The sequence below is a fragment of the Sorex fumeus genome, unplaced genomic scaffold (genome assembly GCF_029834395.1).
Source record: "Sorex fumeus unplaced genomic scaffold, SorFum_2.1 ptg000081l, whole genome shotgun sequence".
NCBI classification, from domain to species: domain Eukaryota; kingdom Metazoa; phylum Chordata; class Mammalia; order Eulipotyphla; family Soricidae; genus Sorex; species Sorex fumeus.
The window spans coordinates 17988880-18014850 of record NW_026606138.1 but is presented as its reverse complement, the minus strand read 5'-3'; the positions used below and the strand labels follow the sequence as shown (position 1 = coordinate 18014850).

At 55.4% G+C, this 25971-nt stretch overlaps 1 pseudogene; it reads left to right on the top strand.

Annotated features, from left to right (window-relative positions):
* The first annotated feature begins 2070 nt into the window (after nucleotides 1–2070).
* LOC130038909 (CAP-Gly domain-containing linker protein 1-like) lies at nucleotides 2071–12266 on the top strand (annotated as a pseudogene).
* Nucleotides 12267–25971: the final 13705 nt, after the last annotated feature.

Below are 25971 nucleotides of genomic sequence, written 5' to 3'. Positions count from 1 at the left end.
GCCTGTTTGGCAGAGCTCAGTACTGAAGCTGCGAGTGCAGTGTGACACAGGTGAATCTGAGTCTCTGGGCTTTCTGCCCGCGTGCGGGCGGCTTTTTTCTCTAACAGTTCTTTAGTGTATGATAGTTTTGAATCTTTAGTTAGTTTAAGTTTTTTTACTAGTTATATATATATTTTTGGGTGGGGTGGGGGCGGGGTGGGGTGGGGTGGCCATACCTGGCTGTGCCCAGGGGTGACCTGGCCGGCTAACGTCCCTGTGCTGACGGAGATCGAGCCCAGGACAACTGGATATAAGGCAAGTGCCCTCCCCACTGTCCTGCCTCTCTGCCCCTTGTGGACTTCCCTATTGAAATATGGAATGACTCTGAAGTCAGTGGGCCCTCATGGGGGGCTGATGAGAAGTAGAGGAGAATATATCACTCCCCCGAGACTGGCTGGAGCGCTGGCACTGCTGAGTGCGATGAGCCCCGCCAGCCCCACGACGCCCACTAGGCCTTCCCGGGGTCTTGGGCCAGAGTGAGGGGTTGCCCTTTTCAGGGAAAGGGAGTCGATCCTTGACCTCCTCAGGCCCCCGGGCCTTGTCCTCCTCGCAGAAAAGCATTTCAGGAGATGAGCATGAAGCAGAAACATTTTATTTGGAGGCCTTTAGGAAGGGGAAGGAGGGAGGGAGTAACACGCTCGAGAAAGAGTTCGGCTTCTCCAGAGGTGCAGAAAGCCACTGAACATGTTATGTTGCTAGGTTGCATTCGGTCTGAAAGTCCACACCTCAGGAGGGGAGAAGCCCGTGACATGATGGACCTCATAGGCAAGAGCAGTACCTGGGCTCGGGCACACATGAGCGCCCTCCCTTGGTTCAAGGTGGCTAATCTAGGGATTTCCCCAGGCTGCCCCTGGTGGGAGTTTCTAGCTACCTAGAGTCCGTTGCTAGGGTGGTTGCCAACGGGGTAGAGTTGAGTGGTCCATGGTCCTCTTAGAAATTCCTTTCCTGCCCTTTGTTCCTATTCCCTCCGGGGGTCCAGCCTGCTCTGGGCCTCATAATGTGGGTTAATTTTGACAAGACCTTGGGTCCCGTGCACTCAGGTAGTCTTTTGGTGGCCATGAAGCTTTTGTTGACTTTCTCGGAGTTCCATCGCCATGGGGACGCTTCCCCCATCTACCTGTCTGCCTCAGTTCTGTGGGTTAAGAAATGGAGTTAATACTGGCTTGTGGTTATCCAACCTGGGCAGCGTCACAAGGAATGAAGGAAATCCCGAAAACTCCTTCGCTCCCTTTTGGCACAATTTTTTTTTCTTTTTGGGTCACACCTGGTGATGCACAGTGTTTACTCCTGGGTCTGCACTCGGGAATCACTCCTGGCAGTGCTTAGAGGACCATATGGGATGCTGGGAATTGAACCTGGGTCGGTCGCGTGCAAGGCAAATGCCCTTCCCACTGTGCTATCGCTCTCCAGCTCCCCTTTGGCGCAGTCTTGCTGGGCCCTTTTCCCTGGCAGTTCTCAGCCCATAGAAAAAAGTGTGCCTGTTGCTTGCCTTAGCTTCTACGTGTAACCCTGGACCTCTCACACACACACATACGCACACACGCACACACAAGACCAGCCATCACTGCTGAGTCGCCTGCCGGCTCGTCAGTGTCTGGACGGGGAGGTGGTCAGTGACACTCGCGGTGCTCAGGGATGATTTCTGGCTCCTGAATGTGTTTGTTGGTGGGAGTGATGGCAGGGAGGGCGTGAGGGTCAGCTGCCCGCAGGGCAAGTACCTGTCCCCTCTGCTCTCTGGCCCCGAATCGGCAGTTGTTTGTTTGTCTGTTTTGGATTGAGTTTTTGCGCAGGAATGACACTTGGTGGGCTCAGGGGGCTGTGCGGGAGACTGGGGGTCGCACTCGGGGTGGCGAGTGCCAGACTGGCAGCTCTCTCGGCTCCGGAAGCTGCTGTGGTCGCTCGCCTGAGACAGACACTCTCCTCTGCTCTTCAGAGATTTAGTCCTGAGAACGAGTGTGCCTCAGAAGGCCCCACAGTGGGCTCGATGGTCGGGGCCTGTTAGTGGCCGCGGCAGCGTCTGACCGCCTGACCATGAGTCTGCTGAGGCCCAGCGGGCTGAAGGCCCCCACCAAGATCCTCAAGCATGGGAGCTGGGCCCTGAAGACACCCTCGGCCGGTAAGTGCGCTCAGCCCAGGCCAACGGAGACTCATTCCCACCCGGGAACCCCATCCCGAGTCCTCGCCCGGGAAGGGCTCCCTGAGCTGTAGACACGTCCGTGGCTCTGGGGACAGCTCTCACACACGAGTGTCACGTTCTGTGAGTTTAGTGTCACGGCAACCGGTGACAGCTGAGGCGACCAACCCGCTCCCTTCTAACGGCTAGCTCCCTTGCCCGGGCTTGGGGACAGGCTTAGGGAGGTGGACTCACCTGGACTAGAGGGCCTCATTGCCGGCCAAAGCCACAGTACAGTGGGGAGGGCAACTGGCACCCCATGTGACTCTCCACCCTCAACCTCACCATGAGTGACCCTGAGCGGAGAACCAGAAATAGGCCCTGAGCATTGGCTGGGTTGCTCCCCGCCCAAAAGAAAAAGAAGATGGGCCAGTGGACACAGCAGAAATAAGACACTGGGTTCGAGCTTTCACCTGGCTTGGTCCGTAGTATCACGGGGTGTATCCAAAGATTTCCCCTGAGCTGCCCAAAGTATGACTGCGGCCTGGGATGCTGCGGTAGGTGAGCACGTCCGCTTCACGGCTGGCCCGGCCAGGCTTCGCCACAAGCAGCCCCCGTCATTGGCTGGGAGTAGCCACGAGCACTGCTGGGTGTCCCTCTCCCCCAACCACACTTTAACTGGACCTGCACAGGCCCTTCCTGTCCCTTCTGACCCTTTTGACCGTTTCTGCTGTTCCAGCGGCTGCTCCCGTTGAGAAGACCGTGCCTGGGGAGAAAACCCCCAGCGCCCCCTCCTCGGAGATGCAGGAGGAGTTTGTGGGCGACTTCCTGGTCGGGGAACGAGTCTGGGTGAACGGGAACAAGCCTGGATTCATCCAGTTCCTCGGGGAGACCCAGTTTGCCCCTGGTCAGTGGGCCGGGATCGTCTTGGACGAGCCCATCGGCAAGAACGACGGCTCGGTGGCGGGTGTGCGCTACTTCCAGTGCGAGCCGCTGAAGGGCATCTTCACCCGGCCGTCCAAGCTGAGTAGGAGCTTGCAGGCCGACGATGAGACCAACTGCCAGCAGCCAGCGCCTGCCGCCTGGGCCACCCCGCCCCTGTCGGCCTCCCAGGCCCTTGTCTGCACCGCGAAGGTGCCCCAGTCCCCCGCGAAGGAGTCACCGGCCACCCCTCACATCAGCAGCCTGACCAGGACGGCCAGCGAGTCCATCTCCAACCTCTCTGAGGCCGGCTCCCTCAAGAAAGGGGAGCGGGAGCTGAAGCTCGGGGACCAGGTGCTGGTGAGTGCCGAGGGCAGCGGTCGCGGGTGGCTGTCCATTCGCCTGTCTGGTTCATCAGCTCCTCCAGACTCGCGGTTTGGGTGGAAGCACGAGCAGCCGGGACGCCTGGTCCTGCAGTTTCCAGCGTGATGGATGCGTGCGGGGATGCTGCCAGTTTTACCAGTTTAGCCAAAACAGGGTGGAGGGATCATGCCGTGGGGAGGGGTCATGCTTTGCACGCCTCTGACCCGGGGATTAAGTCTTGGTCCCATGTACAGTCCCCCAAGCACATCCCGGAGTGATCCCTGAGCACCAAGCCAAGAGTAAGCCCTGAGCACTCTGACTGTGACTCAAAAACAAACCAATGAACAAAGTTGGAAATCGGTTCTATTTCTCTGGTTTTCGATGTTATTGCTTGGACGTCACAGGGTGGTCGCACACAAAGCCAGTGCCCTTACCCCGGTGCTCCAGCCCTGTTTGTCAGCATTCCTGTCAGTGTCCAGCGCTGTGATTGTTTTGCTCTGTGTCCCGGGAGCCAAGCGTCAAGCCAAGGCATAGTGAAGGAGAACTGGAAGATCGAATTCTGCTAAGATACGAGAACAGTCATTTTCCTTTAGCTGGTTTCTGGCTTAATTGTTCTCCAGCGGTGGGTTTGCCAGTGCTCCGCTCCCACACCCAAGGGGCAGCGACCCCCTCGCCACACCAGGTGGCTGGCCTGGGTCAGAGATTCCCGGGGGTGTGGTCAGCCAGGTCACCGGTGACAGCGAGTGGGTGTGAATGCCGCTGCCTTGCATGGACACTGAGCAGCAGCGTCTGCTCACCCTGTAGGGGTTGCGGGGGGAAATGGCACTTTGACCTCTGGGGTTTCTTCAGGAAATCCTGACTCTGAAGCCAGAAAGTTCGTTTGCGGGGGTGGGGGCGCTGTGCGCAGTCCAGGGTACCTTACCCACGTCCCTCCATCCCTCCGGTAGGTGGGAGGCATGGAGGCCGGTGTGGTGCGCTTCCTCGGGGAGACGGACTTCGCCAAGGGAGATTGGTGCGGTGTAGAGCTGGACAAGCCACTGGGCAAGAACGATGGTGCCGTGGCCGGAACGAGGTGGGTCCCCCTGCCCCCCCCAGACAGCCTGGGGCCATGCACGGTGCCCGGAAGGCGCTGAGGGGACTGCAGGCCACTTCACTTGGTTCTTAGGCGGGGCCACTTCCGGTGGCACTCGGGGACCCTGCAGGGATGTGGGGACAGCCTGGGGCCCCCACATGCAGCTGTGCTCAGGCCGCAGGAACCCCCCAGGCCTGCTGTCACCCTTCAGATGCCGGGGAGGCTGCTTGGAATCGCCCTTGGTTTGCGTGGTGGGGGTGGGCGGCATGCGAGCGAGTGTGGGTGTGAATGTATGAGGGCGTGTGTATGTGAGCGTGTGAGTGTGGGGCTGTGAGAGTGTTGGTGGGGGCGTGGGCATGAGAGTGTTGGTGGGGGTGTGAGCGTGTTTGTGGGGGAATGAGAGCGTGTCAGTGTTGGTTTGAGAGCGTGCAAGTGTTGCTTGGGGTGTGCGTGTGTGTGACTGTGGGGCTGTGGTTGTGTGGAAGTGTTGGTTGGGGTGTGAGTGTGTGTGGGTGTGGGAGTGTCGGTGGGGTGTGAGTGTGAGTGTGTGTTGGTTTGGGTGTGAGTATGTGTGTTTCTGGAGAGTGAGTGTGTGTCAGTGTGGGGCTGTGGACATGTGGGAGTGTCTGTTGGGGTGTGAGTATGTGTGTTTGATGGGGTGGGAATGTGAGAGTATGGGAGTGTTGGTTGGGGTGTGAGTGTGTTTGTTGGGCTGTGAGAGTGTGGAAGTGTGGGAGTGTTGGTTGGGGTGTGAGTGTAAGTGTGTGTTAGTTGTGGTGTTTATGTGTGGGAGTGTTGGTTGGGGTGTGTGTGTGTTTGTTGGGTTGTGAGTGTGTGTGAGTGTGGGCTGGTGGAGGGTATGATGTTTGTTGGGGAGTGAGTGTGAGTGTGGCGCTGTGGAAATGTGGGAGTGTTGGTTGGGGTGTGAGTGTGAGTGTGTTTGTTGGGTGGGAGTGTGAGAGTGTGGGAGTGTTGTTTGGGGTGCGTGTGTGAGTGTGTTTGTCAGGGTGTGAGTATGTGGGCATGTGGGGCTGTGGGAGCGTGCTCGTTTGTGGGGGTGTGAGACTGTGGGACTCAGTGGACTTCTGGGTCGGCGCTTGTGTCTCTTGCCGAAGGTGTTTTTGTCCCCCCGTCCTCGTTGTCCGCAGGTACTTCCAGTGTCAGCCCAAGTATGGCTTGTTTGCTCCCATTCACAAAGTCACCAAGATCGGCTTCCCGTCCACGACGCCGGCCAAGGGCAAGGTGGCCGCCGTGAGGCGTGTGATGGCCACCACCCCCGCCAGCCTGAAGCGCAGCCCTTCGGCCTCCTCGCTCAGCTCCGTCAGCTCCGGGGCCTCATCTGTGAGCAGCAGACCCGGCCGCACGGGACTAGTAAGCAGTCCCCCACCACTGCGGGGTGCTCGGGCCCCCACAGACTCCCACAGCCCCAGGGGCGAGAGGCGGAGCAGGAGCACGTGGGCTGAGCAGCTCCGGGTGGCAAGCGAGTAGCTTCCCAGCCACCACCAGTGACAGGAGCAGGGATGGGCCTTTCCTGGGGTGCTCAGGACTCCTCTCTGGCCTCAGGCCACCTTAGGGATGAAGTGGGGTAGCCGAAGGGGGCGCCTGAGGGTCAGAGCAGGGCCCAGAGACTCTGGGGAACGCTTGGCCCTTCATCTTGCTTCTTTGCTCTCTCCGTCTCTCCCTGCTCCCTCCTGTCCCTCTGCACCGCTGTCCACATGCAGAGTGGCCTCGACTTCTGTCCATTGCGGTGCCGCAATTCAAAGCTGGGGCCTCGTGGCTTCTCCCCTCACGTCTATCTGAGTCATAAACACTAAAGTGTGTCTGAATATGCAAGGGTGCCCTGAGATATTGTCCACAGGGAAACGGGCCCACGATGGAGAGGGTGTCCCGGGGGGCTGGCTTTGCTGGGGGCTGCGCTTCCTGCCGCCGCCTCTGCTCCGTGCATTGACCCTCGATGTGGAAGAGGAGGGAGTGAGTGTGTGTGCAACGGAAGATACAAAACAGATGACACGGAAACGGGAGCCTGGAGGCCACGCACCGTGGGCACAGGCCTGGGGCCAGTCCTGTCTTGCTCGACCACCACCAGGTTTCCCTGCCCCACCTGTATCCTCACGTCCGACTCCTCCTTCCCTTCGCCTCACCATTTAGGAGGAGAGCAGACTCAGAAGCCCCTCTCCTTCCCTCGCGAACCAGCCCATTTGTGGAATTTGGTTTTGTTTTTCTGCTTGACTGTGGGCCATACCCTACAGTGCTTCAAGGGGCCCTTTGCAGTGCTGGGGTTGTGCCGGGGCCTCCCACCTCCAAGCAAGAGCCCTACGCCTGAGACGTATCTCCAGCCTCCCCCCGCTATCTTGTTTTGTTCTGTTTTGGGGTCATACTTGGCAGAGCGCAGGGCTTTCTCCCACCTCTGTGCTCGGGATTATTCCTGGCGGGCCTCCGGGATTGAGCCTGGGCAGCGCTGGGGCTTCGCTCTCCAGCTCTTTGCCCCCTGCCTTGCATATCTTTATGCAGGGTGGAGCTCACTCCTAAACTGAACATCACCGTTAGCGTCTATGACGGGAATATAGAAAGATTCTGTGTGACTTCACGGAAGTATACCTCGACAACATAATTCCATAAGTGCACACACAAGCGTTCATACACACAGTCACTCATACATGTACACGTAGTGCATACCGTATATACACAGGCTTATGGGTATACACACACAGGCACATACATGCATAAACACAACGCACGGATGCACACAGGTGCGTGTAGACATTCGCACTGGAACATACATGCACGCATACATACATGCACACGGGTCCGTGCTTGCCCTGTGGAGGCCTCCCTGTTCGTCTGTTGGCTGAGTTGCTCTTCTGAGGTACCAGGCTCCCACAGAAGGCCTGGCCTTGCTGGGATGGAGCCTGGGGCCTCACAAACCACACGCAGGGCAGAGGATTTGGCATCAGCATCCTGAGTTCAGCTCGTGGCCCCGACCTTGCCCAGCCCCTCAGCACGCGCCTCCCCCCATGCTAGGGGTGCTGCTTTCTCCCTGCTCCGGCACCTGAACCTCACAGTCTCGTCTCCATAGTTGGCTGAAAGAAGCCCATCGCTCCTGTGCTGGTTTCCTCAGGGAGCTGTCTCGGGCCCAGGAAGTGCGTGCGTCTGGCCTGCCCCACCCGCTTAGGCCAGGAGGCTCAGGGAACACCGCCGCCTGCCTTTCCTAGTTTTTATTTTTGCTCTTTGGGGTTCACCTGGTAGTGCTCAGGGACTCCAGGCGTGGTGCTTGGGGGCTGCTCCCGGTGGAGGGGGGTTGAGCCCAGGTCTTGGTGTAGACCCCCAAGGCTGGCAAGCTCTTCCCAGCCACCCCTTGAAATCTGAGTTGACTGCAGTTCCCGGGAGCACTGCACATGGCTGGCCCGAGAGCTCGTGTGCTCCTAGAAATTTTAGTTATTATTTGGTTTGGGGGGCCACACCCAGGGGTGCTCAGGGCTTATTCCTGGCTCTCTGCTTGGGGGGTGGGGTCACTCCTGATGGTGCTGGATCTTGAACCTCTGCAAGCACCTTCCCCCACCCCCCCAACAGACTCTTTGGCCCTGGGGAGGGCATTTAATCGGAACAGATATACTTTAAGTGTATCGGGAAATCACGGCCAGGTCCTTACGCACAGGCAAGGATGATCCCGCTCTCCGGACAGAACCAGGTGGCTCGAGAGCTCCCAGCAGGCAAAGCAGCAGTGGACAGCCTGGGCCCTGCTGGGCCCGTCGGTCAGGAGGCGTTTGACAGCAGCTCAGATGATGCGGGGAAGTGGCAAGAGAACCTGCGGCTGGACCGCAGCAGGGCGATGGAACAGGGATGGCCGGGCAGAAGGAGCGGAAGTCCTGGCCATCGCCGCTGCAGCCCCCGCCACCGTGTGCCCGAAGAATGAAGATCAGGTCCCGCCTTGCCCCCTCCTGCAGGGGCCGTTGTGCAGAGAGGGATCTGGGTCTGCAGAGCGACCATGAGTGACCACGAGCCCAGGATAGAATGGACAGGACCCCTGGTCCCCGCAGCCCTTCAGCCCACTACCCTCCCCTCCTCACTGTCTTTGCCTCTTCTCTCCTTCCCTTTGTGCTTGGTCTTTCCCTGAGCTGCCCTTGCTGTCCTGCTTGCTGGGCGTGAGCCCTCACACATTCTCACCCACCACTTTTTCCTTTTTTTTTTCCTGGACTTTGGCCATGCCCCAGCAATACTCAGGACTTACTCCGGACTCTGCACTCAGGAGTCACTCCTGGTGCCCTCGGGACCCTATGGGGTGGGTACCTGTTATCCAGCTCGGGTCAGCGGCGTGCAAGGCCAGCGCCTTTCCCGCAACTTTATCATTCTAGCCTCTCATCCCCCATTTTCGAAGGCAGATGGCACAGGGGTCTTTTATAGGGTCGCACCCAGTGACCCCCGGGGGCACGGGGCCATTCCCAGAGACAAAAGTCTCTGGTTACTGCTATTCAGGCATGGGGCGGGTGCCCGGGAGAGTGAGGTGAGCTGGAAGGAAGAGGAAGAGAGAAGGGACAGGCTGCCCAGGGAGACCCTGACGGACCTGCAAGGCTGAAGATGCTGGAGCTGGACTCAAGCTCAAGTCAAGGGCTCATCCTTAAGGAAGCTCAGGCCAGAGCGGGCTATGGAGGGGGCTGCCTCCGGCTCTGCAGAAGAGCCTCTGGATTCCCACGAGGCCCGAAGCCAGTGGAGCCCAGGTCCCGTCCAAGGATCTTTCGGAAGGTTTCAAGACGTTTCTGCTGAGAGTCGCTGGCCTATATGCAAGGATGCAGCACTGCTGCATGTGCTTTGCCGAGGATCACCGCGTGCATGCCCGTGTCGGCCGCCCCCATCCCCTTCACGTTTCTTTTTCCTTTGCAGTTGCCGGAAACCTCCTCCCGCTACGCCCACAAGATCTCTGGCACCACCGCCCTCCAGGAGGCGCTGAAGGAGAAGCAGCAGCACATTTAGAAGCTGCTGGCCGAGCGGGACCTGGAGCGGGTGGAGGTGGCCAAGGCCAAGAGCCACGTGGGGGAGATAGAGCAGGAGCTGGCCCTGGCCGGAACGGGCACGACCAGGTGACGTCTGTGCAGACGGCAGTGCCGGGGCTGAGAGACGCCGGTGGTAGAGGCTGGGCGCGAGCTTGGTGCTGGCGGTGCAGGCAGAGGCCGTTGGTCCCCGTGTGCCGTCGTTGCGGTGGCGTCCGGCGCGTGGTTTGATCGCATGCGCCTTCTGCTCGCCCTGTGGGGGTTTAGGGAGTGCCGAGTTGTCCGCGCCGTGCTTTCGTGGTGTGGTTCCCCTCTGGCCTTCCAGAAACGCCGTAGCTTAGGTGGGAGATGCATTTAGCTTCCGTGGTGACAGGTGGCGATGCCAGCCCACAGAGGGCTGTTGGGGGCGGGCGAGGCCACTCACGGGCCGTTGCCTCTACAGCACGTCCTGGAGCTGGAGGCCAAGAACGACGAGCTGCGGGCCATGCTGGAAGCGACCGACTGGTAGAAGGTGGAGCTGCTGAACCAGCTGGAGGAGGAGAAGAGGTGAGGCCGTGCCCGGAGCTGGGGGCTCCCTCGGGTGGGGCACTCCTGGCCTTCCAGGGCTTTGAGAACCAGAAACCAACGGGTGCCCAGTCCTGAGCGCGGCCTCACCGGGAGGGCTGGGGGGGGGGGAGCTCAGTGGAGCCAAGCCACCCCCGGCCCTCCCTGCTGTGTCCACCTGGCCTGGTATTCAGGAGGCCTGTGCTGGGTGGCAAGGAACTGTCCTAACCCAGTTGGGCCCTCTGGGAGTCCCTGTGGTTAAGTCCCAGTCGGGAGGAAACCCACAGTACCCATGGGGCACGACAGCAGACAGACAGGGCTCAGGCTAGGCTGCAGACAGACGGACGTGGTGCTCAGGCCGGGGTGCAGACAGACAGACATGGGGCTCAGGCCAGGCTGCAGACAAACAGACGCGGGGCTGAGGCCTGTCTGCAGACAGATGGACACGGGGTGCTGGCCGAGACCGCCTTTTCAGATGGGCTCCCGGCAGTGTGGTGCCCAGGGGCACTGCCAGTGCCTGGCTCAGCCCCTCAGCTCCACATGCCGACTCGACAGTCACTGGGAACCCCTCCCCCCCTGCCCCCGAGTCGTTGGCTGCTTCTCCCCCAGGGGCTCAGTTGTTGTCCCAATGTGGGGACAGGCGCTGGCTGGGAGGAACTGGCAGGCGCCGCGGGTCAGTTTTTAACCACCTCTGTTAGCTGCGAGGCAGAAAGGGTTGATATGACACTGCACCTGGTGTTGGCTTGGCCTAGCTTCCTCCTGTAGCCTGTGTGTCCCACCCAGTGTTCGAAGGTGAGGGGACTCGCTGACTTTCTTTTTTTTCTTTTTGGGTCAACCCAGCGATGCTCAGGGGTTACTCCTGCTTCGGCACTCAGGAATTACTCCAGGCATTGCTCCGGGGTCCATAGTGGTATGCTGGGAATTGAACCCGGGTCGGCCACGTGCAAGACAAACGCCCTGCCTGCTGTACTCTCGCTCTGGCCCTCCCCGACTCTCTCAGCCCTCCTGTGTGTGGAGCCGGGGGCTGGGTCAGGCGCATTTACAAGATGGTGGCCCTCATGGGGGGCAGCAGTGACGCCCCTCACAACGTCTCCCTCTCCCCCACAGGAAAGTGGAAGACCTCCAGTTCCGAGTCGAGGAGGAGTCCATCACCAAAGGCGACCTGGAGGTAAAGCCCGGGCAGGTCCCGGAGGCTTGCAGGGTGCAGGCAAGGATGCGGGGCATCCTGGCCGACCCCGCCGGGACCACTTCTGCTGGAGACTCCGAATCAGACAGGGATACCTGGGGTCATGCACCTGGCAGGGCCCGGCTGACACATCTCTGCTCCTTGGGGCTGGAAGCTGCTCTTGATGAGCGTTTTTCTCTCGTTCTGACAGTCGGGTCTATGCCTTTGCCTCAGCTTTGATTTTCAGTCGAGCAGCACAAATCAAATCCTTTAGAACCCCATTTTTGGAAGCTTTTCCTTAAAACAAGAAGAAGCAAAGAGTCAGTTTGGAAAAGAAAAATTTCTATTTCTGCTTCTTTTCCTTCCTGTTTTAAGTTCATGGAAATTTTGTTTTCCCACCAGAAGGAGGTGAAGTCCCTGCAGGCGGCCTCCGAGAAGCTCGCCAAGGAGAGCGAGTGCCTGAGGACCAAGCTGGACCATGCCAACAAGGAGAATGCGGACGTGATCGCCCTGTGGAAGTCCAAGCTGGAGACGGCCATCGCCCTGCACCAACAGGCCATGGGCGAGCCGAAGGCATCCGTGAGCCAGGGCGTGGGCGCCGAGGCAGCCGAGCTGGCCGAGCTCAAGATGCAGATCGAGAGGCTACAGTTCGAGTACCAGCAGGAGGTGGAGAGCCTGAAGGCCCAGCAGGCGGCTGAGCGTGCAGCGCATGCCTCTGAGCTGAAGACGCTCAGGTCGCGGCTGTTCAGGACGGCCCAGGAGCAGAAGAACAGCCTGGAGGCCGCATGGGCCAAGCTCGAGCAGATCGAGGACCAGCACCTGGTGGAGATGGAGGACGCCCTGAACAAGCTGCAGGAGGCGGAGACGAAGGTAAAGCACCTGGACGGGTTGCGGGCCGTGTGTAGTCAGCAAGCCCAGGCCCTGGCCAATGCCACGGCACAGCTGGAGGCCACCCAGCAGAAGCTCTTGCAGCTCGATGGGCTCTGGAAGGCCAGTTCCGAAGGTCAATTGGGAATGGAGAAGCTCAGGCAGCAGCTCCAGGTGGCTGAGCGGCAGATTCAGGAGTTAGAGAATGCAAAGCGGGCCGAGAGCTGCAGGTTGGTTCTCGGGCGCCCTCGCCCACTTCCACGCTCGCTCCCTGCATGCTGTGTGTCAGTCTGCTCACCGCTGTGTTCCGGCTTGGTGCTGACAGGTCTCCCGGTCACGTCCCATGCGGTTCCCTCTGAGGGGACTGAGAAGGAGTCGGCATGATTCGGGGGTTGTCATTGGTCCCCAGCACCCGGATGCCGTGCTAGCCTTGGCCCCGGCTAATCGGGCCCATCTGGGGTCTTTCTGAAACAGAGAATTCTTCACGAGGCCAGTGAGAAAACAAGATAGGAGCCCCCAGAGCAAACCTCTGCCCCCCACCTCTTGGGCTTGCTGCATACTCGCCGAGTTCGCCCAGACACTTGGGCTCGAGTCAGGCCGCGAGGGTCTTTCCCTGACCTTGCTGACCACCTGCTCGTGTGACGGGCTTTGCCCTCCTCTCCCCGAGGCGCCTCAGTTCCCAGCTGGTGCTCGATGCCTCTGAGCCTCTGAGCTCCCTCAAGGCTGGTGACGTGGCCCATCTTGGTATTTCTCATTGCCAGCCCCTCCCTCCCTGCAGCACAAGCCCCCGCGCAGCCCTGCAGAGATTTCATCCCTTTCAGCTTCTAACATGTGCTTGGGCCAAGTCCGCCTTCCAGCATGGCCCCCTGCTGGCCACAGGCATGGACTCTCATGGTAGCCCTGACCCTGGGGAAGGACGAGACAGTGAGATCTGGGCCAAGCCGAGGAAGCTGCAGTTGTCACCAAGGAGCCCCGAGAGATGCCCTTTTCCTCCTATAGGATTGTGGTGGCAGGGACGTGCCCTCACCCCCCCCTCCCCCCCGCGCTGGTCACTTTGTTGGAGAAACTTCTCTGTTGGCCAAGATGGAAGGGCTGTGGGCTTTCTAGACAGGACTGACAGACATAACAGAAGGGCCCCGAGATCCCCGGGAGTTCCTCTCAGGACTCAGGACTCCTTGGCTGGCATTCCAGAAACACTGGCTGAAACAAATGGAATCAATTCCTAGGGCAGAGCAGGGGATAGCTGACCCACTTGTTCACATCAAGATGTAACAAACGTCAAGTTCTGGTGACTGCTGTCTAGGGGATTAGAGGTTCCTCATTTTAAATTTCATATTGAAACCCCTCAAACTTTTCAAGTCACAGAAAAGAAACTACAAGAAAGTAAATCTTGGGGGCCGGAGTGATAGTACAGTGGGAAGGGCATTTGTCTTGCACGCGGCCCACGTTGGTTTGATCTCCATCATCCCATAGGGTCACTGTCATTGTCTCTATCCTCCTGTTGTTTATCGATTAGCTCGAGCGGACCCAGTAACGTCTCCATTGTGACACTTGTTACTGTGTTTGTCATATCGAATACATCACGGGGAGCTTGGCAGGCTTGCTGTGCAGGCGAGATACTCTCGGTGAGCTGGCCGGGTTACATCCAAGGAGAAATTCCTGAGCATTTAGGGTAACCAAAAAAGCCAAAAGGAAAAAAAAAGATAACCTTTTATTCCCTCCCTCCCCTCCCTTTCCCTTTCTTCCCTGTTTCCTCCCTCCCTCCTTCCTATCCTTACCTTCCCTCCTCCCTTGCTTTCTTCCTTCTTCCTCGCCAAGCCATGCTCTGGGCTCTGGGGTCCTCCCGCCCAGCAGTAGTGGGGCTTTTCAGCTTGTGGACCGATCTCAGTCTCGCCCAGTGGTGCTGCAGTTCTAACTTGGGCCTGGTGTGTACTCCAGCCCTTTGTGCCGTCTCCCCGCCCCTGGAAAGTCAGTCTTTCTCATAGGCTTTCTTATTTTCTGGTCACGCCAAAGTTAGGTCTAGAAAACACCTCTGTTTGGGCCGTTTTCAATAACCACTAGACAGTCATCACCAGAACTGCCGGCGCCAAGGCCTTGGCTTCGCAAGCTTCAGGCAATCACGCTCACCTCACGCCTCTGTTCTTTGGGGTTGTGTTGGGTCATGGGCTTCTCATACGTGTTTTCTGTTTTGTTTTCCCCTTCCCGTTCCTATTTGTCTCCTTGGTCCATTCACTCTATCCTTGTGACTCTGGTAGGCCGATAGCCTGGCCGAGGAGCTGCAGGGGAAGGGGCTAGCGCTTCGTAGTCTTCAGGAGAACTAGAACGAAAGCGGCCGAGCTGAGGGGCCGTGTGTGCACGCGTGTGTGTGTGCATGTGTGTTTGTGTGTGCATGCTGGTGAGCAGAGTAGAGGGGCCGTGTGTGTGCGTGTGTGTATGTTTGTGTGTTTGCGTTGTGTTCGTGTTTGTTCGTGTGTGTGCGTGTGTGCTGGGAGCGGGCAGGGGGCCGGCGGCTGACGGTGGCCCCCGGCTCCCCGCAGGAGGAGAAGGTGGACGTGAGCCGCAGCCAGTGCCAGGCTCTACAGGCCGAGCACGCCAAGGCCAGCGTGGAGATCCAGGGGCAGCACGAGGACGCACCGCAGGCCCTTCAGCAGCTGCTGCTGCAGGCGAAGGAGAAGCTGCAGGCGGTGCAGGCGGAGAACGGGACCCTGCTGCGGGAGGTGGCCGAGCTGAAGACGCAAGCCGACAAGGCCAAGGTGGGTGGGCGCAGGGCAGCGCCGCGGCTGATGGCGGCCGTGGCCCGTGTGTGTGTTGGTGCCCGGCCGCTTTCCACCACGCACCGCAGCCAGGGCTACGTCTCCTCTCTGGACCACCTGCTGACCCAGTTCTGTGGCCAGCAGCCTCGTGTGCATGCTCAGGTCAGTCCCATTCCGGTAACATGGCCGTCAGCGGTCAGCTGCCCAGCACACACCAGTAGCCTGCTGCGGCTCATGGCTGCTGAGCTGGACAGAGAAGATAGCCCTTGCTGCAGAAAGTTCTGGAAAGTACATGGCGGTTCAACTGGGGTTTGCATTGAGACTCAGAAATGAAAACGCACAACCCGTTGCTGACGGGCAGGGAGAGCAGGTGAGGGAGACCCTGACCCGTGTGCGGCCAGTCCTCCTGGAGCCCCTGGGCCCCTCCCAAATGACTGCAAACACTGCCCTCCCATTGCTCATCGATTGGCTCGAGAGGGCCCACTAATGTCTCCATTTTGAGACTTGTTACTGTGTTTGGCAAGCAAAAACTGTTGGCTTCAGTCTCCAAAGCTTGATGGATTCGTCTGGATTTTCTATAAAGTGTATAACTTTGGGGGCTAAGTCCATTTCCTGCCTCTGTGTGTCCCTGTGAAAATCGTTTGACAAGCAGTGGTTGCTTTTCCCTTCCCCTCCTGCTCAAAGTTCCAAAACAAAATACTTTTTGTAGTTCTTTGAATTGTATTGAAAACTAGTTTTTGAATGCATCCCTTCTAGGACAGAGTGATGGATTTTATAATAGAAGAATTGAAGTGGGGGGAAAAATCTTATGCCCCAATGTCAGGATCCAACTGTACTTACACCTTCCGGGGAGCTGTCAGGAATCATTTCAGACGGCATTTCAAAAATCAAATCGGCTGATAGTAGAATGGGTAGGGTGCTGCCTTGTACTCGGCCAACCCGGGGTTGATCCCCAGCATCCCGTATGGTCCTCCGGCCCTGCCAGCAGTGATCCCTGAACACAGAACCCTGAGCGAGACCCGAACACCAGCAGGTGTGGGGCCCCCATCCACAAAATAGGCAGGTAGTTATGTTGACGCTAAGAAGCTAACTGTGTTTGAGCCTCTCCATCCTGCCTGTGTGTGTACATGTGTGTGTGAGTGTGTGCGCGTGCGCGTATACACGCGTGTGCAGGTAAGACTACTCTGCCATTTTCGTTTCTGGTATTTAGGCCACATGTAGTGCTTGGCTTGCTTGTGCCTGCTTGATCTCATTCTTGTTTCCATTCTTCCCCGCTTTTTGTTTCTGCAGTCCTTAACTTGCTTATTAAGCTCTGCCAAAGAAGAGATGGAGCTGATGTCAGAGGATCGCAGGGCCCTGAGGTCAGAGAATGAATTGCTGGCGAAGGAGAAGCTCTGTGTGAAGTCCGAGAGAGGGTGGTTTCAATTGAAACTCAGAGAAGCGGAGGCCAAAAACTCTTCGCTGCGGGAAGAGCAGAGGAAGCTCTGGCTGTTGAACCAAGCGATTCGCTTGGATAAGGAGAAGGTCATCGAGGCCAGGTGGGCCACGGAGAAGCTCTGCCAGCAGGAGCGGCTGGACCGAGAAGCCCTCGAGGCGGAGAAAGAGAAAGTGCGGGAAGAGGGCAGGGCGGTGCAGGAGGAGCTCCAGAGGGTGGGCGCGGAGAAGGACGCACTGCAGGTCGCCAAGCTGGGGCTGCAGGCCCTGGTGGAGGAGCTGCAGATGAGCAAGAGCAGCCTGGTGGCCGAGTGCAAGAAGGGCCTGGAGGAGAGGGGCCAGCTGGAGGAGCATGTCAAGAAGCTGGTTCTGGAGAACCTATCCCTGGCCAAGGACAAGGACAACATCATCCAGAAGCTGCAGTGCTCCTACGAGGAGCTGGCTCGGGATCAGAAGTCGCTGGTGCAAGAGATCGAGGAGCTCACGGCTGAGAAGGAGGAGGCCGCCCGCGGGGAGTCGGTCCTGCGTGAGCAGCTGAACAGCCTTGGCTCTGAGAAGGAGCTGCTGGGCCAGAAGGCCACGAAGCTCCAGCGGCAGCTGCACTGGCTGCTGAAAGACCAGGCGCTGCTGGAGGCGCAGCAGACCGAGCTGCTGGCCGAGCGGGAGGCGTCCCTGCAGGCCCTGGCCTCCCTGGAGGACACCAGGAACACCAATGCGATGATGCAGAGTAAGGTGGGTGATGGTAGTGACCAGGGCTGTGTAGGCCCGGCCTCAGCCCTGAGAGAAACCATATCCTGGGCCATAGTGATAGCACAGCGGGGAGGGCGTTTGACTTACACACCGAATTCCCAGGTTCAATCCCCGGCATCCCATATGGTCCCCTCAGCACCGCCAGGAGTAATTCCTGAGTGCAGTGCTAGGTGAGCCAGTGCCCTCTGACCTCACAGCCCCACTTTCCCGGCTCGAGTGACTGCTGACAGCCTGAGCTGTTCCACCCTAGCCAGGAGTGATCCCTGAGCACAGAGCTAGGGTTTTTTCCCTACCCCACCGGGTGTGGCCCCCAAACAAACCAAACTGACTACCCACAAAGGTTCTAGATAAGCATGTATACATACACAGACATGTATATATGTATATATGCGTGTATGCTTCAAAAGAGTCGGGAAATATCTACCATTTAAAATATCCGAGAATGATGCTGGAGCAATAGCATAGCAGGTAGGGTGTTGGCCTTGCACATGGCCAACCCAGGTTCCATCCCCGGCATCCCATATGGTCCCCGAAGCACCGCCAGGAGTACTTCCTGGGTGCAGAGCCTGGAGTCACTCCTGAGCAACGCCGGATTGTGACCCCAAAAGCCCCCTCCCCAAATTAATTGATTATTTAAAATAACAGAGGCCAAAAAGAGGGAAGCTGAGGAAGAAGGGGCTGTGCTCCCCTGGCGCCCGTGAGAACCAGGGGCCGCGCACATGCTGCCGGAACCCCACCCCCACACGCTCCCAGCACAAGAGGTGATGCTTAAGGAGTGAGAGGCCCCATGGACAAGGACACATCCCTTCAGTCAAGGGGTCATGTCCTTGCCAGAGCCCTCCAATGCCCTTCCTCTTGCTGCTCTCCCAGAACCTGCGCTTCGGGCTCCCATCACATTGGCAAATCTTCACTTTGCCAGAGTCGAACACCACTTTGGAGGGCTTCTTCCCTGCCAGGAAGGTTCAGTCGCAAACGGAAATGCCCACCAGCATGTGGCTGTCCCAGCCTCTTTGCGCATGCTCTAGGCCCAGAGCTGGGGGAGTCTGGTCCTCTGGGCTGCCTTCCTGCTTCTTGCTCCTGTCAAGGGAGACAGCTGGGTGGGGTCCTCCGGGGTTTGCACACTTGGCTGCAGTCCGATGCCCGCACCTACCATCACCAGGCTCGGGTCTGGCCTGCAGCAGGAGTCAGCCTTGGGGCTTCCTTGATGTCTCTCCTTCCCCAACGCCCCTTCCATCCCACCAGGGTCTGCAGCGCTTTATCGTTTGAATCCTCTCTGAGGAAGTGGACCATCTGGGTCCCAGTGCCCTGAGGAGTTCCCGCACACCCTCACTTCCTGCACTTCTGTACTTAACAGCAGGTGGCCCTGGAGGGCACTTGTGGGCTGAAGTGAACTTTGCATGTGGGCTGTGCAGGTGGACCCTGTATGGGTTTGTTGGGAACTGAACATTTCCATGTTTTGTTTTGTTTTGTTATGTTTTGTTTTAAGGGGGAGGAAGAGAGATCTGTGTTTCTTGGCTGTAGTGTGGGATGGCCTGGGCACTCTCAGAGAGTGGCCATCAGAACTTGCCCTGAGGGAGAAAAAGAATCAGTCTGTTTTTCTGGTTTTATTTACACTTTCTTTGGGGGCCACACCTGGCGATACTCCAGGCTTCCTCCTGGCTCTGCACTCAGGAATCACTCCTGGCTGCTCTCCGGTGGCCCCTATGGGATGCCAGGGATCAAACCTGGGTTGTCTGCGTGCGAGGCAAGCACCTTTCCCGCTGTGCTATCACTCAGAACCAACGCGCCTGCCAGTTTTCAAGTGAAACATGAATGTTTGTGCCTACAGTCATGCTTGCTTTTGTAAAGTGGGATTTCCCCCCGCCCCATTCATTTGAAAGAAGTGAGTTTGTCTTTGTAGGAGAGGGAAGACCCCTCTTGACTTCCTGCTCTGAGAAGAACCGAGGGGTACCAGCATCTCCTCCTGGGGTCTTCTCTGGGCACCTGGGAGCTTGCGCTCAGGAAGGGAAAGGGGAGCTCTGGCTGCCTCCAACCCTGGGGCGGGGACTGGAAGCGGGGCCCAGCCTCCGGACTGGAAGCGGGGCCCAGCCTCCTCTGTGGCGGGCTCCCATGGCTCCCGCAGATGGCTCACCGTCTCACGCTCTCCTTGAACACAGATTGATTTCCCGAATTCCGTGATTGTGGACCTCCAAAGAAAGAATCAGGACCTCAACATGAAAGTGGAGATGATGTCCGAGGCGGCTCTCAAAGGGAACGGGGACGACCTCAACAATTACGACAACAAAAACTTCGGCCCGGCCACCTCATTCTCTGCACTCTGCAGACATCTCCAGCAGTTCCTGGATTAGATAGCAAGCTACTTGTGAAACACCTACAATAACCAATTTACTGTCTTTACAAAGTTTATTTTTTTCCACTGTGGTTTTAGATGAATGTATGATGAGAAATTCAACATTAATAATTTTGGATTTTCTTATCAGAAAAAATTAAATGAAGGACCTGAACCATCAGAAGTTTATCATCCAGTCTGAATCTATTTATGTTCATTTGAATGTTTTCTAGTTCTGTAAAACGTGATAAATAATGTACCATCAGGGCTACATGGATTATAAGAACTTCTATAATTGTATATATGCTTTTGATGTATTTTCCTCTGGAGATTATCAAGTGTCTCACCAGTGAAAGATCGTAATCCATTGACATTTTGAGTAATAAACACGATTGAAATTGTTTCACAAACTATGTAAAGCAGTATTAAAATTTGAGCAAACAATGTTCTTTATCTACTTGAATAAAATTATTTCCTTTTTTTTTTCCCTTTATTTTATTTTATTTTTTTTAAAGTTGTAGATTTACAATTTTTTGTGCTTTGGTTTCAATTATACAATGATCAGATACCCATCCCTCCACCAGTGCCCATTTTCCACCACCATAAAATTATTTCCTTTTTGCCAGTGATAACTGATTATTCTCCGGTTTATTTATAAAAGATTTTTGGCTAGCAATCAAGTACTATAGAGTCAAAGAAGTCAAAGAGTTTCTACAATGGAATTCTGATACACCAATTTCTTTTTGTTTCTTTATGTTTGTGCCACACCTGGTGATGTCTTAGGGCTTATTCATGGCTCTGCACTCAGGAATCACTCCTGACAGTGCTTGGGCAGACTATACGGAACGTCAGGGATTGAAGCCAGATTGGCCAAAGCACATGCCCTACCAGCTGAACTATTGCGCTGTGCCTGTATACCATTTTCTTAAAAGTGTTTATATCTTGGGATAAAGAGGTAGTACAGTGAGTAGGTTTCTTATCTTGCATGTGGCTGATCTGGGTTCAATCGCAGGAATCCCATCCCGTCATCTGTGCCCCGGCAGGAGCAATCGCTAAGTGCAGAGGCAGGAGTAAACCGTAAGAAGCACTGGGTTGGGGGTATGGTGCCACCAGCAGGTCTCTCTGTACCTGTGAGGTGAGTGCATCAGCAGTCTGATGGCGCCTTCAGACTTCCAGGTACCCCCTATTTGCTGCTGTGCCTTGGGCCAGACCCCAAAAACGTGGGGCAGAGTTTACCAAGAAAGTAAACAGGCAAAAGTTAGGTATGTGGGAGACACAGACACAAACCACCTCCAGTCCAGCTATATAATTGGAGGCATGGCCTCTCTGGTTCCTGATTGAACTGCTTAACGGCCATGATCCCAGAGACTCAGAAACAAATCTCGAAACCCAACAGCTTTTGGCAGAAATGTGTCCAGTCCCTGAAGTAAGTTACAGGCACTGGGCCACCCCAGGTGGGAATAGATTTCGTGCCTTGGCCCGTTCCCCCTGGCAGCCCTCTGGCCGCCATCCTCCAGAGGCCACTGGACAGTCAGGTTTGGGCTCACAGTGACGAGACACGTAGGGCCTCACGGGATGTGGGTGGAGCTGGCCCTTTCCTCCCCAACGAGACCCCAAGTCGTCACCCACAAACGGCCTCTCTGGCTGCTGATTTCATCTTGGAACCCAGCAGGTTTTGGCAGGAAATTCCTCCAGATTTAATGGTTAAAATTGTGGAATTTCAAAATCGCGCAGCCACTACTGCAGCCACGCGATGTCATATGTTATTCATAACCAGGAGTAGAAAACAAATTGTCTACTGTTGCCTTTACAGCAGATCTGAGCACCAAATAATAATGGTGGGTCCGGTGTCAAAATATTGAATGTAATCAAAGCAGAGAGAGTAATATGGAAATTATCTCTTCTACAGGTAGGGGGAGGGTGTGGGATGGGTCTATAATGGGGTTTTTGGTGGTGGAGAATGGGCCCTGATGAAAGTACGGGTGTTTCATTTTATGACCAAGACTTAAACGCGAAAGCTTTGTAACTGCTCTCATGGTGATTCAATCAATAAAATTATAAAAAATGAAAAGAAAACCACTGGGTGAGGTTTAAAAGCAAAAAAAACCACAAAACAAACAAAACCTTTCTTGCATTATTGCAAAGCTTCCTAGTCAATGTACCTTAAAATGAATGCCTTCAGTGATTCTTCACAAGACAAAAATGAAGGGACACCAAGCAGTACAAACACCATCAATCCATAAAGTCTGGGAAAGAACTGGACATTGCTATATTATTAACCCAAAATGAACAGAACCAAATATGCTTATAAGCACCAACTCCTGTACGTTTGAAGCACATGTCCTCACGTTGAGATTTCTGGAAAAAGAACTTGAGTAGGACCGTTACTTTCAGCCTTCATAATACCCAATAGCAGTCCTTGACCTTAGAATCTATGGTAGGGAATTCAAACGGTCTATACATGAATCATGGTTACTTTGCAGGATATCCAAATATTATTACATCGTACTGTGAGTATTCTGTAATACTACGTTGTAAGTAAGTAAACTGTAGATTGGAGAGAGAGCCCTGGGGCAAGGCTGATGCCTAGCAAGCAGCAAACCCAGATTCTTTTCCCTGGCATTTCATAGGGTCCCCAGTATCCCCTCCAGGAGTGATGCCTGAGCAGAGCCCGGAGGAGCCTCAGCACTGCTGGATATGATTCCCAAGTCCCTTCACAAATATAAGTAAGCACCCATTTTGTGGAATATGATATATATGGTCACAGTCCTCCCGTTGTTCATTGATTTGCTTGAGCGGGCCCAGTAACGTCTCCATCGTGAGACTTGTTGTTACTGTATTTGGCATATTGAATATGTCAAGGGTAGCTTGCCAGGCTTTGCCTTGCGGGCGAGATACTCTCGGTAGCTTGCCAGGCTCTCCGAGAGGGGCGGAGGAATCGAACTCGGGTCGGCCATGTTGGCTGCGTGCAAGGCAAACGCCCTACCCGCTGTGCTATGGCTCCAGCCCATAATACACACACACACACACACACACACACACACACACACACACACACACGAGATTGATATCCAAGGCTAGAAAAATGGAGGCCAGGAGGCCTTGTCAATGATTGGAAAAAACCACACGTGTAGGGGACAGAGGATGCTTAGGATAGAGTAGGGACCAGTATGGCAATAATGGTTGTGATGTAGGCAGGTAGATGGGGAAAGGCCCTTTGCAATGAAACAAAGTTTCATGGAAGAAGAATTCTAGGAATGAGCCACCTTGTGGATACAGAAAGCAAAGGCCCGATAAGACCATCTGCAGACCCTGAGGATAAAGGCCTCCTCCCCATGAAATTCCTCTTTTTGGACCTCCCTGATAACCTCCTTAGCAATGGACTTTTACCTGGGAAGAAGCCCTTCGTGGGGGCAGGTTGGAGAAACCCTATAAAAGCCACCTTGAACAAAGGAGCCCATGTGCTGCTTAATTCCTGCACTCTGTATGGTCCCCCGAGCACCGCCAGGAGTGTTCTCTGAGCACAGAGCCAGGGGTAAGCCCCGAACACCGCCAAATGTGCCACAAAAAAGAACTATCTTGTTACAGATTCGTTTTCTGCATGTACTGTTATGACTAAGGAGAACAAAAACTTCAACCAGAGTATCAGGAGAAAAAGACATACTTCAACAGGATGGAAAAAATCTTGAACTGAGGTGGGGCAGATAGGCCCAGAATTTGAACTTCCTGCAGAAATGCAAACGAAAGTCAGAATGAAAAGGACAAATAGGGGAAGTGCAGGATAGCACAGCGGGCAGGGAACTTGCCTTGTTTGAGGCCAACCCAGGGTCGATCCCTGATCCCCAGCATCCCAGGTGGACCCTCCCCCGCCAGGAGTGATCCTTGAGCGCATCGCCAGGAGGAAGCCCCTCACATCACCAGGTGTGGCCCCAAAACAAAAGAAAAGCAAAAGGCAGATGGGCCTAAGCATATCTGAGCTTTGCTCTGAAGTCTGGGGCCACAGGGAGCACAGGCTTTGCAGAAGGCAGAGTTCCCTCCCTCTACCCAGCCCCCAGCAAGGAGCCAGGAGTATCCCCAAGTCCAGCCCATTGCCAGGCTGCCGAAGATGGAGGACACAAGGAAGGGAAATGCGTTTCCCATGAAATCTACTGTGCTGTAATTCCCTGTGACACAGCGCACCCCCCGCCCCACCCCCACCATCAGTTCTGGTTGCGGGGAGACCCCCTCCTCTGTACTCTTGAGTGGCGATTGTCGGGGACTGCTGCGTGTCCACGGTTGCCACCCATTTCAGGTCCTTCCATCTGCTCATCCTCCCAGCCCCCCACAGCTGGTCCCAAATGGTCGGTTCATCCCTGGTGCTATTTGCAGGAGACAACTCCCAAGTTGGGGGCACACAGACACCAGAGTCCCATCCTCCCCCGCGCTCCCCACAACGCACAGCCCCCCAGAATCAAGGCTGGCGCCCCTGGCTTGAGGAGGAACCATCCGTCAGAACGGGAAGCAGTTTTTTGTTTCATTTTGGTTTTGTTTTTTAAGACACTCGTCTTGGCATGCAACTTAGTGCTGGAGCGGTAGCACAGCAGGGTAGGGCCTTGCACGCGGCCGACCCGGGTTCGATTCCCAGCATCCCATATGGTCTCCTGAGCAACACCAGGAGTAATTTCTGAGTGCAGAGCCAGGAGTAACCCTGTGCATCGCCGGGCGTGACCTCCGGCAAAAATAAATACACAAATAAATTTTAAAAAATAAATGACCCATTTAACCACTTGTCCATTTCCCTCTGCTGTCTCATCACCTCTTTTCCCCTTCTCCCCCTATGTCCCAGGAATGTTTATGCAGCCATCCATGGAAAGTCATTCTTTCAGGGGCTGGGGAAGTCGTAGAACTGGTACTATCTTGTCTTGTACACAGCTGATCTGGGTTCAATCCCTGGCACCCCATGTGGTACCCTGAGCCCAGAGCCATGGTAAACCCTGAGCATGGCCAGGTGTGCACCCATCCACCCCGAAGGAATAAAACTTTCAGTGAATCTAAGGAACAAATGATGACTTTATTTTTTTTTTGTGGGAGTAAAAAAATTTAAAACTATTAAAAAATTTTAAAACAAATATTGAACTGTTTCTTCTCGTTAATCATGGCAAGCTGTGTCTGATTCAGAAATCTGAAGACAACTCAATTGTAGCTAATCTCAGGATCTTCATCGGCAGGTAGAGATTGTAAAGGATTCAGATGTAGGTCTGAGTGTGATGGTACATAAAGTGCTAAAAGGAATTTGCTCTGCTCTCAGGTTGAAAGCCTAGAAGGGTTTAGATCCAGTTTCCCTGGGTTCATGCAGAAACCGCTGCCTGCCCCCAAGGGTCTTGTTGGCGTGCAGTCCTGATGGCGAAGGCTCTCTCCGTCCTGGGCTCCCACATGGAGGCGCAGAACTGCTGCCTCTGAGAGAGGACGTCGCCTACACTCACCCAGCCCCTGGGTTTGCTGCGGGTTTTCCCCAGACTGTAGTTATCTCCGGCGTAGCTGCACGCGATGTGTGCCAAAGGTGAAAGTCAGCGTTTCTTTCGGGGGGTTGTCTCCAAGTTAGGTTTTCAGACAGGTTGAAAACAGGTCCAGATCTGTCGGGATGGGAGATTTGTGATGAAAGTAGATAATGGACCAAACATGATGACCTCTCAGTGTCTGTATTGCAAACCATAATGTCCAAAAGTAGAGAGAGAATATGGGGAATATTGTCTGCCATGGAGGCAGGGGGAGGGTGTAGAAGGGGGGCGGTATACCTGGGAGATTGGTGGTGGGGAATGTGCACTGGTGGAAGGATGGGTGTTTGATCATTGTGTGATTGTAGCCCAAACATGAAAGATTGTAAGTTTCTCATGGTGATTCAATAAAAATAAATAAATAAAATTTAAAAAAATAAATAAATAAATAAATAAATAAAAGAAAACAGGTCCAGCTGCGGAAGGCAGGGCCAGTCCTGCCCTGCTCCGACCACTGCTAAAGCCCAGAGCAGACGGGGGCGGAGTGGTCCTGTTCGGCGTACCCCACTTCCCTGACGGTCAAGGACAGATACCAGAACCAGAATGTCAGGCTCGGGCTTTGGTCAGGAACTCTGCGGGTCCGGGAGGCAGCGTCCGCGGTCCTGAGCTCACTGTGTGTGCTGATGTCTGGCTGTCTCTGCGCTCACACGCTGCCGTGCTCACCTCACCCTCTCTTTTTCCTCCCACTCCTGCTTCCTTTGCTCTATCTGTGTGTCTTTGATGGAAAGACTAAAGAAACTCTATCCACGTTATAATAAATTTCATATTTTTTTTAGTTTCTAATATTTGGTTCTAGTTTTTTGCATTTTGAAAGGCTGCCCAGTAACATTTTAAGGCATTTGCATCATGACTGAGATTTATTTCTTATGAAAGTCGTAAGGAAAGAATCTGGATAGTGTGATCCCTTGGGAAAGGTTTCTGGCCCCGGACACCTCCCTTCCGGCTCTCCTCCCTCTGCTGTTGCTCATGACACCAAATCTAAAGCGTGTGGCTTTCAAGGGGCCCACGTATTTGTGACTCGGGCATCGGTAAAGAGGCCCGATGTCCTCCAGCCACTTGTGGATTGCACGGTAGGAGTCAGAGCTGAGAAGAGACCAAAGGAA